A 12,793-nucleotide genomic window follows, 5' to 3' on the forward strand; every position below is an offset into this window, starting at 1 on the left:
CATCATTTCTTCCTGTTCTTTGTTTTGCGGTGAATTCCTTTGTCTTGTCATTTTGGAGGGGAAAAATAATCAAAATTAAATTAAAATTTAAAAATCAAAAAATTAATAAAGGAAGTTAAACCCAGGTGTGTTTTTGTCTCCTCTTTAAGAGAAGCTTAATAGAAGAAAGAAAAAAAAGATAAAAAATTGAAAATTAAAAAAATTAAAAATTGCTCTTTCTGTAGCCAAGAAAACTACAAAAACAAAAACAAACAAAAAGAAACAAAAAAACTCAGAGGAAGCTAAATCCTGTTTCTCCTAGAGCTTTTGAAACTTCGAAGCACTCTATGATCAGTAGACTTGGTACGAGTGAGGGGTTTGTGCCAGTCTTCTGGGACAGGAACCTGCTGCTCTGATTCTTAGATGGATTTGCCCTAGTGCACGTGTGCCTGCCGCCACAGGGTGGGAGGGCTTGATGTAGTGGCTCTATTCTCCACGTGGTGGCACTCTTTACCTTACTGGGATCGATCAGTGCTGGTGGGCAAGGGGTGAAAATGGCTTTGCCCATCTCTCCAGAGCAGGAAGCTCCCATGTGCCACTCTTCAGGAAGCCCTCATAGACGCACCATCACCCCTCCTATGGCCCCGGCTTCCCTTAGATTCCCACCTTCACCCTGTCCTTGACTGAGCTGTCTTCCTTGCCAGGCAGTGCACTACTGTTTTATCTCAGGCGTGGCTGTGCTTCAAAAACCCCACACTTCAGAGACTCCTGCCGTATGGATCAGTGCTGATCCTCTGGGGGAGGGTCTCACTGTGCTTTGGCTGGTGCTGGCTTGTCCTAGAAAACACTTGTGTGACCATGCAGCACAGCAGTTCAGAGATCAGGGTAATCACAACACACATGCAGCGGGAGGGTTTGCTACCCTCAGCTGGAGTCTTTGTTCTTATACTGGTGAATGGGATAGCCCAATGTTGACTGAAGGGTCTTTTGCCCTCTGAGAGGCTGTGTCACCTCTACCAACTGCTTCTCCCCCTGTAACCCAGGGGATCCTCAGATGCTTGCTCCCAGGACTGGACCCTGCTTCCCTGTCAGAGCACTGCCAGGCCTGACCTTGGTAATGGTGCTGACCTCCGAAACTTTAGACTCTGCACTCCACCATTTATAAAAGACTGGAGGTATTGACACTCTCTCTTTTTTCCGTCTATGATTTTGGGGAACAGTTTTCTTCTGCTGTCCTCAGTGTGTGTTTTCATTTTTCTCCCCCCACTCTTTCTCTCTCTCATGTTTTCTTTACAGCATATGTTAACTAATATACTACTCTTTTTTCCACCAGCCTGTCCTGTCTTACACTCCTTTATGATTTCTTCTAGAAGTACTTCCTTCATGAATCACTTACACAGGAATCTTTGTTCCAAGATATTCTTCTGGGAAACATGACCCAAGAAATAATAATTTGTCAACCCACCACACTTTCTGAAGAAAAGACAGTATTTAACTTATATATCTGCATTACAAAAATGGGCGCATATTCCAGGTATTCTAAATTTGAAAAGGGAAGTGATTCAGAACAAAGGATGAGGGGATCACCTGGATTTTCCAGACCTAGATTCTACCCTCTTCTGTCTTATGTGATTATCCATCCTCCTTTTACATTTATTTATGAGTAGATTGCAAATTAGGGAATTAGATCCTGTGTGGACACTTGCCAATGGATTAGTAATTTTAAAGATTTAAAACACATTCTAATTATAGGATAGATAGGCTTTTTATTGTATTCCTAAGTGCTATATTCTACAACAGAAAAAACAATCAAGAAAACAGGCAGTGAGATATTTGCTGTCCCTTACATGACATACAACAGCCAAGTGTATGTTCCTTCCCTTTGTTGCTTGACAGAAGGATTCTCAGAGCCCAAGGAGAAGTTAAAAGGCACTCACTGTGGAGATATCATCAGTGCAGTTTGGGAGGGGGGGTATCAGTCATTTTACTGAGTTAAACTCTTGGATTATGAAATCTCTTGGATTATGACAGGAATCCATTAAACTTTTTGAAAAAAAACATATTATATCAGCATTCTTAATATAACCTCATTTAGGGAGTGGAAAAGTGTTGTAAAGCTTTTTACAATGAAGGACTATATCGAAAGGTAATTCATATTTAAAATTTCATTCATCTGTATTGTTCTCAGATGTATATTTCTGCAGAAGGTAAAAACTATCTTTTTTCAAATTTTATATTAAAGTTTGATTGTTTAATAAAATACAGGAAAATATCATTGGTTTTCATGCATTATTGGCTTTTGTATAATTATTATAAACTGCAAACTTCATGCAATAATAGTGCATCACTCTGTAGATATATATGTCCTAACCTAATAGATTATTTCTGGGAAATGATATATACTTAATTTTATGGTCAATAATTAAGCTTTAGATAAAAGTATAAAATGAAAAATTTACTAAATCTTTAGCAAGATGACTAACAGTTAATAATATTAAGGCAGTAAAAGACTATGATAAAAAAGGCAGATTATATTTGAATTATTAAAATTAACAGTACATGGAAAAGGAAAGCTACAAGTACATATAAAATAGAGTATTAATTTAAGCTTTATCAACTCTTTTGTGGAAGGAATGCTGTGATTCACAATATTAGGTAAAAGTGAAGTATGTGCTAATAAAATGTCCCTCTCTTGCATTTCAAATACATATATGAAATAATTTCCACTAAAAATATTGTGTCATTTCTAAGAGGTTTTCATGTTCAAAGCTTTTGAATGACTAAAAATTTTGAGTTTTCCATTTTAAATACTGTGTTATTTTTAATGAAAGAAAAGTAATGTTTGTAAAAAGTATAAACTTTTTGTGCAATTAAGTAGCATAGAGTTATTGTAAGGATTAGTTTTCAATTTTTACTCATCTTGGCTGTGCTCCAAAAATATTAAAGATGTGTACATTTGTCACTACTTGCCATGTTTGTTGAATTGCATTTGTGAATGTATGGTTCATAAATAAAAATGAACATTCACTTTTTAATGGAGTTCAAACTCACACTTTTATGTTTCTTATCTGGCAGAGATAGAATTTTTTTTTTGATGATATTCCATCAACCTAAGTGTATAAGCACATACTGAGGGCAGGACATATTGGACCACAACAGTATAAATTGCAAATGTAGTCCTTTGTTTGGAATCAGATTGTTACCTCTGTTTTTTAACAGTATCAACCATAAGTCTACAAATATATATATATATATATATAACATCACAATATAAAGAATTCAGATATAAAATGAATTGACTTTCAGTTAGGCTTCTACCCAGACTACATTCACAAATGCACAATTGTAACATTCAGGTGTCAATTTTGCTAGGCTATAATACTCACTCAATTAAACACTAATCTAGGTGTTGCTGTGATGGTACCTTGTAGATATGTTTAAAACCTATATTCAGTTGACTCTAAGTAAAGATTATCTTTGATAGTATGGATGGACCTCATCCAATCAGTTGAAGGTCTTAAGAAACAAAACCAAGATTTCCATGAGGAAGAAAAAATACTGTCTCAAGACCAGTTCCTGCCCAAAAATTTCCAGCTTGCCAACCTAGCCTACAGATTTCTGACTAGCCAGCCCCCACAATCATGCAATCCAATTCTTTGAAATTAATCTCCCCCCTTCTACATGTGTGTTTATACACATATATATGTATGTATATATGTTGTATGTATATTAATATATGTATATTATATATATAATTATATACACATATAGATGTATGAAGTCCCTAAATATATTTATATGTATGTATGCACACACATGCCTGCAAGTGCGTGCACACACGTATGAATTCTGGACACACTGACTGATATAGATAGGTTGAAGTTCTTAGCTTATTTTAGATATGAAATTTTTGGAAATAGAAGGGAGATTTTCATAGGCAATGAAATTTACAGTCTCAAAAATTCTGGAGGTGATTCTGCTTATCATTAACCTTGTTTGCTCCTAACCCTATAGAGTCCAACAATGACAATAAAACAGATATCCATCACCTGGAGATTTTTGGAATCACTTCCTAGAATTTCTGGCTAGGCATAGGACCCATAACCATCCACGCCAATATTGAACTTGGAGTAGATACCACTTCCAGGAAGCACCAAACTGTAGCTGGAACTACTGCAGTTTTGAATAGTGCAGAAGAGCCCTCAGAACTCCCAGCAATTGAGTTTTGAAATCTTTCCCTAAACCTAGCTGTAAGCAAACCCCTGTTTATGTGATTATTTTTTAAACCAGTTATCACATTATAGTGAGGTTGTGATGTATAAAATTAGTATGCTGAAAATCAAGAGCAAATATTAAACTTGGATGTGGAGATTTGGAAGAGTATTTGAACTAGAAAAACAATTGGTTGGGGGGGGCGTGTAGAATGGATATGGTGATCTGATTAGTTTTGCAAGCAATAATTGGACATGTTTATGGATTTTCAGAATGACTGTGTTGAAAGAGAATTTTCTATGAATATTTCATGATTTGCATGGTTGAAGACTTCTAATCAAGAAAATGACTGAATAGCAAAGGCCTGGGAAGCTAGAAGTTTAAAGATGTCTACCCAGAGGATTTGCCTCCATTCCAGTAGAATAAATAAGGATAAAGACTTTCCCCCTGCCCCTCCCTGGAGAGGCTTTTTTACATTGCAGAGTGATTAAGTCTTTATGTGGGGGGCCTGGAGAAGGGGGGCAGATGTGTCGGCAGCACCTATATAAGCTCTTAGTCTCATAATTTTGGGGTTGTTCTACTGTAATGTAAACCAACTACATGTGTGGGTGAAATATGATCCTCATTCATGTCACTCTGTGGGGATTTGGAACATGGGGACCTGACACAAGATACCACTCTGTGAAGAATAAACTGTTTCTCAGATCCAGAAACCGGATGCTCATGACCTCACTCAATCATATTTCTCTCTCTCTTCTCACTTCTCTTCTCTCTCTCTCTCTCTCTCTCTCTCTATATATATATATATACACACACATATATATGAATGTATGGTGTGTGTGTATATATATATATATGTATATATATATATTTCTCTCTATATAACTCTTAGTAGTTGATAATAATACTTTAAAATAAAGTATTGCCAAAACATTGTTAAGATGTTCAAATGGGTATTTGTTCTATACTGACTCTGAAAAAGTGAGAGTAGAATATTTTTTTTAAAGATTTTATTTATTTATTTGACAGAGAGAGACACAGCAAGAGAAAGAACACAAGCAGGGGAGTGGGAGAAGGAGAAGCAGGCTTCCCCCTGAGCAGGGAGCCCAATGCGGGGCTTGATCCCAGGAGCCTGGGATCATGACCTGAGCCGAAGGCAGATGCTTAATGACTGAGCCACCCAGGTACCCATGAGAGTAGAATACTTTTAAACAAATAATTATACACCTGTCTCATCTATTGAATTGAAAATTTAACTAACACTACAGATCATAAAGTTTTGAATAAGATTTTCTTTTTTACATTAGTCATTTTCATTTTAGGAAGAAAGATAAAATTATGGAAACTAATAATTGCAGTATAGTAGAAAATATGATAAATGCCATTTATCAGTCTATATGAGTGCCATGATATGGTGATATACACTTTAATTCTGTCTGACTTCTCTTTCTTCTCTCCTGCCTCTAGTCAGAGAATTTTCTTTTTCTTTTAAGGGCTTATATGATTAGATTGTGCATGCCGGGATAATTCAGGATAATCTCCATGTTTTAAGGTTGGTGATCATTTAATTACATCCAGAAAGTCCTCTTTATCATGTAACATAGCATATCCATAAGTTCCAAGAATTAGGGCATGGGCACCACTGAGAACCATTCTGCCTATTATAGTCCACATTCTGTATATAAGTTTTTGAGTATCTTGGAGTCTTAACTCCCTCATTTGTAAAATGGGCATACCAACATCTTACTCAAAGGGATGTTTTGAAAGTTAATCAGATGATTGTAAAGCACAGACTACTTCTACTCCAAAGAGTTCCTTTGAATTCTTTCTAGTTCAAATACTACTTTCTTCTTCCCGGGAGTGACCCAGGTTTTAATCTGACTTGCATATATATTTTAGAAAGTGGTGATGATAAAAGCGTTTGTCTTAGAACTGAAATAAAATGATCCCTTCACATTGCTCACTGTTTTCAGTCAGTCTAAAGCCTAAAGAAATGTGTAGTTAACATGTGTGGCAGAGCAAAATACCAGGTGACTCAGTCAAGCAAGCCTTTGGCAAGTAATGGTTCAAAGTCAATCCAATATTGAATTCTATGACAGATGACTAAACTACGGATATTTTGTTTTGCTGATTAAAGAGGAATTCAAATGTTTTAGAGAAAAACCTGTAGGACAGTTCTGTTAAAGTCATTGATAAAAGGGACATTTGTTTATCTGTTGCAGCACTGCCTTAAATCTAGATTGATCCTCAGAACGTATTTGATAAAGATTAAACATCAGGGTTTCTTTACACTGTCAGGAAACATACTTTAGCAATACGTCGTTGCAAAATTCTTACATATGAAAAACAAATATAAAGATTGAAAAAGTTCCTAATAGAATAAGAAATGGGATCAACCCTATCAGAACAAGAAAAAACAAACCAGAACTAAAACTTTTACCTTGAATATGTATATACTTTTAGATTTTGCAAAATACTTCAACAATTATCTGTGAAGGTAAATATAAATTGTTGTTCCAAATGTATACATTCTCCAGAAGATTACATGATATACTGTATATACATAGGTAGAAAATCACAGAAACCACATCTACGTTTGGGCTTTTCCTTATAAAAAAACCAGTTTTATTTGCATAACCAGTATTAAGTATAAATGGAGAAAATAGTTTCATTATGTAACAGTTGAAACATTTTTGAAATATTTATTCTTTTCACAGTATTTTATGATGTTTAAAAGAAAGCAAAAAAGGTTGAGCAGAAGTAGAAGCACTGGTAGGTTTGTAATATGTTAAATCAGCCTAAACTTCTTAACTACAGAGCAAAGAATAGACACCAGATAACATAATTTGTAATGACAAAACTAAAAACTCTAACTGGATAAATAACAGGTCAGTCTGCTCCTTTCCCTTAATACTGAGAAAGCAAGTTTTTTTTTAATATAATTTTGAAAACCCACTAAAAACCTGACTATAGAAATTTCCTTCTTTTGTAGAAGCATAAGTGCTGAAAGTGCAAGGATGTGGAGAATAAATACATTATCTAATGACAGATGACAAGTGTCAAGAGGAAATACAGTGATAGAGTCAAACTCTTCAGTTGATCTGGTTCTTCAAACTTTGTTGAAAACCATGATTTTCTTTTTGATGCCATTACATAGAACATGAAAAATTACTGTTCATAATGTTATCTAACAAGATTTGTTAAAATGCAAGGTAGAATATATTTCTTGTATTTGCAGTCAGGACCAAAGGGCCATTTACTTCAGTTTTACATATAACAATATCACTATTGGGGAGAGATTTTTTAAATTAAAATAAATTGATTCTAAACTCAGTGCTGTCTTGAACACAGTCTACAGTAGTTATAACCAAAAATCTCTACTGAATTGTAAAGGAATATTAACAAAAAAATACCTATTAAGTACAGTAAACTAGATTCTCCAGGCAGGGTTCAAATGGGACAACTAGACAGTGATAGTGATGTAAGTAATGCTCTTCTTTTGTTAAATGAATGGAGAATTACAGAACTCTAACAACACACTGGCTGGAAATGAAGGGCTGCTGTGCAGATTTAAAAAATGCATACTTTCAATATGAAATCTATTGGAGAATATAAGATGTTTTTGTTAAAAATTATGAAACTAATATAGCAGAAGGACTACTGGTAACAATAGATAATAATAATTTATCATTTAAAACTATGTGCAATTATATTTGTGGTGATATCAGCTAATTAGGTGACAAATGGAGCTCAACAATCAGATGCCCCGAAAAGCTTAGTGAAAATGTTATATGCAAACAATGAATCATGGAACACTACATCAAAAACTAATGATATAATGTACGGTGATTAACATAACATAATAAAATAAAATTAAAAAAAGAAAATATGACTGTTTTGTAGGAGTTAAACAATGGGACATCAAAGAAGACAAGACATATGCAGTCTCTGTTATTAAATATTTATATGCGTGTGTGTCTGTGTGTGTGTTACCAGGGTAACAAGAATTGAGAGAAAACCATTAATGATCAATGTTTGCCTTAGACTGAAACAAAACATTTTTCTCCAAAGTTTTATTTTATTTTATTACAAACTGGATGTGCTTTTATTTTTTTAATTAAAAAATTTTTTAAAGATTTCATTTATTTAATTGAGAGAGAGAGAGTGGCAGAGGGAGAGGGAGAAGCTGACAATGAGCAGGGAACCCAATGCAGGAATCAACACCAGGACCCTGGGATCATGACCTGAGCTAAGGCAGATGCTTAATTGACTGAGCCACCCAGGCGTCCCTGGATGTGCTTTTAAATTAGAACATGTATTTCATGTTTCTCTTCCTTTTCCTTTCCTTTTTTATTTATTTTTCCCCAAAAAACATATATCTAAAACTTGGGGATTCCTGATAATCTTAGTAGCTTAGAATTGAAGAGAGATAATATTAATTAGCTGAAGATAGACTCTGTTGGTAACATGGAGAATCATTCAGCAATTGTAGCACATGAAGAGAATACTATAGCAGTATGAAGGCACCATAAGAAACAGAGTCAAGTATCTGGTCTTTCTAACTTTTATTTCTCAACACAAATGAATAATTTGAATTCTGGTTCATATATCCCTGCCTCTTCTCAGTTTGGTCAAAGTGAATCCAGGAATTGGATTCCTGTCAAGTCTGGGGCCCAGACAAGATTAAGTTTCTACCTAGGCAAGCTGACATTTTTAACCTGGACTGTGGCAAATTTTCCAATCAACCCCCCCCATAGACATTCTGAACTTGATGAATTGTTTATATTCAAATTCCTGCCTTTTTTTTTTAGTTAAAAATGGTGAAAATCAGTTAATCAACAAATAATTACGGGAGATCTACATGCACAAGGCAGATACTTATGCTTATGGGGGTATAAATTGAAATAAAAGCTATTGGCTGGGGCAAACAAACAAAAACAGACCTGTAATTAAGTAGAGGAAATAATGTATAAAAACAAGGAGAACACTAAATCCTAGAGTTAACCTACAAACATAAGAAATGCCATTAAACAGGCAAAAAAGATATTAAATTATGTGATTTTTAGACCATGGACATGGCTTAAAATGGCTTCAAGAAGCAAAAAAGGCATTGAGGAAGAAAAAAGGGAAGCAGAGCATGAGAACAGGCATTCTGAGTGGGGAAAACAGTACAAGGCAAGGAACAGAATTTTTTCTTTTTAAGATTTATTTATTTGAGAGAGAGAGAGAGCATGCACATGAGCAGGGGGAGGGGCAAAGAGAGAGATGTAGAGAGAATCCTCAACAGACTCCCCTCTGAGTGTGGAGCCCGACTCAGGGCTCAGTCCTAGGACCCTGAGATTATGACCTGAGGCTGCTTTACTGACTGAGCCACTCAGGCACCCCTGAAGGGATAGAATTTTTAATTTCAGAGTTAAACTGGTACATTTAGAAGACAAAGCATAATTTCAAATTATATATATTTTTATGTATTTTTGAATATAATGATAATTGTTTTTTTAAAATGTTTTTGAATATAATGATAATAGTGGATGTAGTGAAATTAAGTATCCAAAGATATTTTCTATTGAGCTGAGAATTAATTGAAGTCATGTGTATGTATCTCAACTGGAATGATGATGTATTTTTGGCAAATGTGTTTCATCTACTATAGTTGATTCTACTAAGTAAAATGTCCATGTCAAAAGAACCACTGTCTTACTCACCTAGCCTGAAAATAAGAGGCAATATTTATCCCAAAATTAGAGTAAATGAACTCTAATCTGCTTTTCCTCTGAGAAAAGTAACATAATTTTTAACATTCTAGCTCCAAAAGATTTTTTCTTTCTAATTTCTTTTTTTATAAATTTTATTTTTTTAAAGATTTTATTTATTTATTTGAGAGAGAGAGAGAATGAGAGAGAGCACGAGAGGGAAGAGGGTCAGAGGGAGAAGCAGGGAGCCCGATGGATCCCGGGACTCCAGAATCATGACCTGAGCTGAAGGCAGTCGCTCAACCAACTGAGCCACCCAGGCGCCCCTTCTTTCTAATTTCTTGTAAAACACGAGAAGATATAAAAATATTTTACAGAATCTGGTCTCACACTGTCACCTATCTTTGCCTCTTACGTAATATTCATAAATCATTTGCTGAGAATGAATATACTTGGAAGTATGTCTCATTTTGAAATGCATGTAGCAAATGAGAACAACTTCCTGAAGAGAATTGTTCTCCCCCAAATTATGTACATGTAAATGTTTAATACATATGCAAAACATGTGTTAAAATTCTCAAAGAAAATACATAAGAAGCTGTTATTGAAAATATGTCCTGAGATCATCACATGAAAAATTAAGAAATTTGGATATAGATGGTTGAGATTCTTACCTAAATTAGCAATTTAAGAATATTTGTTCTGCTTTTTTTTTAATGTTTATGAATTCTAGATAGCTGTTATATTTTCTTTTTTTATTTTAAAGATTTTACTTATTTGACAGAGAGAGACATAGCAAGAGAGGGAACACAAGCAGGGGGAGTGGGAGAGTGAGAAGCAGGCTTCCTGCCAAGCAGGGAGCCCGATGAGGGGCTCGATCCCAGGACCCTGGGATCATGACCTGAGCCAAAGGCAGATGCTTAACAACTGAGCTACCCAGGCGCCCCTGTTCTGCTTTATTAAAGCATAACTGACAAATAAAATTATAGTATATTTAAGGTGTACAATGTGATGATTTAATATAAGTTATGGATTTATGGGAATAGATATCCACCATTGAGTTAATTAATATAACCATCACTTCACATATTTATATTTTTTATGAGAACACAAATTCTGATCTCTTAGAAAATTAAAATTATATAATACAGTATTACCAACTATAGTCACCATGTTATATATTAGATCCTAAGACTTTATTAATCTTATAACTAAAAGTTCATAACCTGTTACCAGCCTCTCCTTATTTCCCATTCCCCTTAGCCCCTTGTAACCACCTTCTATTCAACTTTTTTAAAATTTTATTTTATTATGTTATGTTATCACCATACATTACATCATTAGTTTCTGATGTCTATTCAACTTTTTAAAAATTTTAATTCCACATGTAATTGATACCATGCAGTATTTGTCCTACTCTGTCAGGCTTCTTTCACTTAGCATCATGCCCTCCAGCTTCATCCATGTTTTTGCAAATTGCAAGATTTCCTTTTTCTTTTTTTAAGGCTGAATGATTATTTTATATTTTATGTATTTTCTTTTACATTGTTCTTTTCACACTTTCTTTATTCATCTTCAATGGACAATTAGGTTGTTTACATTTCACACCTTGGCTATTGTGAATAATTTTACAGTGAAATTGTTATACATGTATCTCTTTGGTATCCTGTTTTTCTTTCTTTGGGATATATACCCAGAAGTGTGACTGCTGAATCATATGGTAGTTCAAATTTTTAATTTTTGAAAAACCACCAACACTGTTTCCCATAGTAGCCATACCAGCTTATGTTCATCAACAGTGTACAAGGGTCCCTTTTCCTCCACATCCTCACCAGGATCTTTTGTCATTTTGATAAAGCCATCCTAACAGGTGTGAGGTGATACCTCATTGTGGTTTTGCTTTGTATTTTTCTGATGATGAGTGATGTTGTGGACCTTTTAATGTTCCCATTGGCCATTTGGATGATGTCTTTAGAAAAATGTCTATTCAGGTCTTTTGCCTGGTTTTGATTGGGTTGTTTTTATTTTTATATATTTTTTTTATTTTTTTTTGCTATTGAGTTGTATGAGTTCCTTCTATATTTTGAATATTAACTCCTTATAGAATATGTGGTTTGCAAATATTTTCTTCCATTTTGTATGTTGTATTTTCATTCTCTTGATGGTTTCCTTTGCTGAGAAGAAGCTTTTTAGTTTGATATAGTCCTACTTACTTACCTTTGCTTTTGTTGACTTTACTTTTGGTGTCAAATCTAAAAAGTCATTTTGTGTCAATCTAAAAAGCCAAAACCCCTCCTATGTTTCTTCTAAGAGTCTTATGATTTGGGATATTTAATCTATTATGAGTTGATTTTTGTGTATGGTATACTATAGGGGTCTAGTTTCATTCTTTTATAAAAAGATATCCAGTTTTCCCAACAACACTTATTGAAGAGACAATCCATTCCCCATTGTATATTCTTGGCTCCTTTGTCAAAAATTAATTGGCCATATATGCATGTTTTTGTTTTTAGGCTTTCTATTCTGTTCCATTGATTTATTTGCATGTCTTTTTTTATTATTAACATATAATGTATTATTTGTTTCAAGGGTACAGGTCTGTGATTCATCAGTCTTACACAATACACAGTGCTCACCACAACACATACTCTCCCCAGTGTCCATCACCCAGCCACTCCATCCCTCCCACCCACCTCCACTCCAGCAACCCTCAGTTTGTTTCCTGAGATTAAGAATCTTTTATGGTTTGTCTCCCTCTCTGGTTTCTTCTTGTTTCATTTTTTTCCTCTCTTCCCCTATGATCCTCTGCCTTGATGTCTTTATGCCAATGTCATACTGCTTTGATTATTACAGCTTTGTGATATAGTTTGAAATCAGGATGCCTCTAACTATGTTTTCTTACCCAAGAT

The sequence above is a fragment of the Eumetopias jubatus genome, unplaced genomic scaffold, assembly GCF_037043125.1.
Source record: "Eumetopias jubatus isolate StellerSeaLion01/CBP00866 unplaced genomic scaffold, mEumJub1_p1.0 scaffold_2, whole genome shotgun sequence".
Classification (NCBI taxonomy): domain Eukaryota; kingdom Metazoa; phylum Chordata; class Mammalia; order Carnivora; family Otariidae; genus Eumetopias; species Eumetopias jubatus.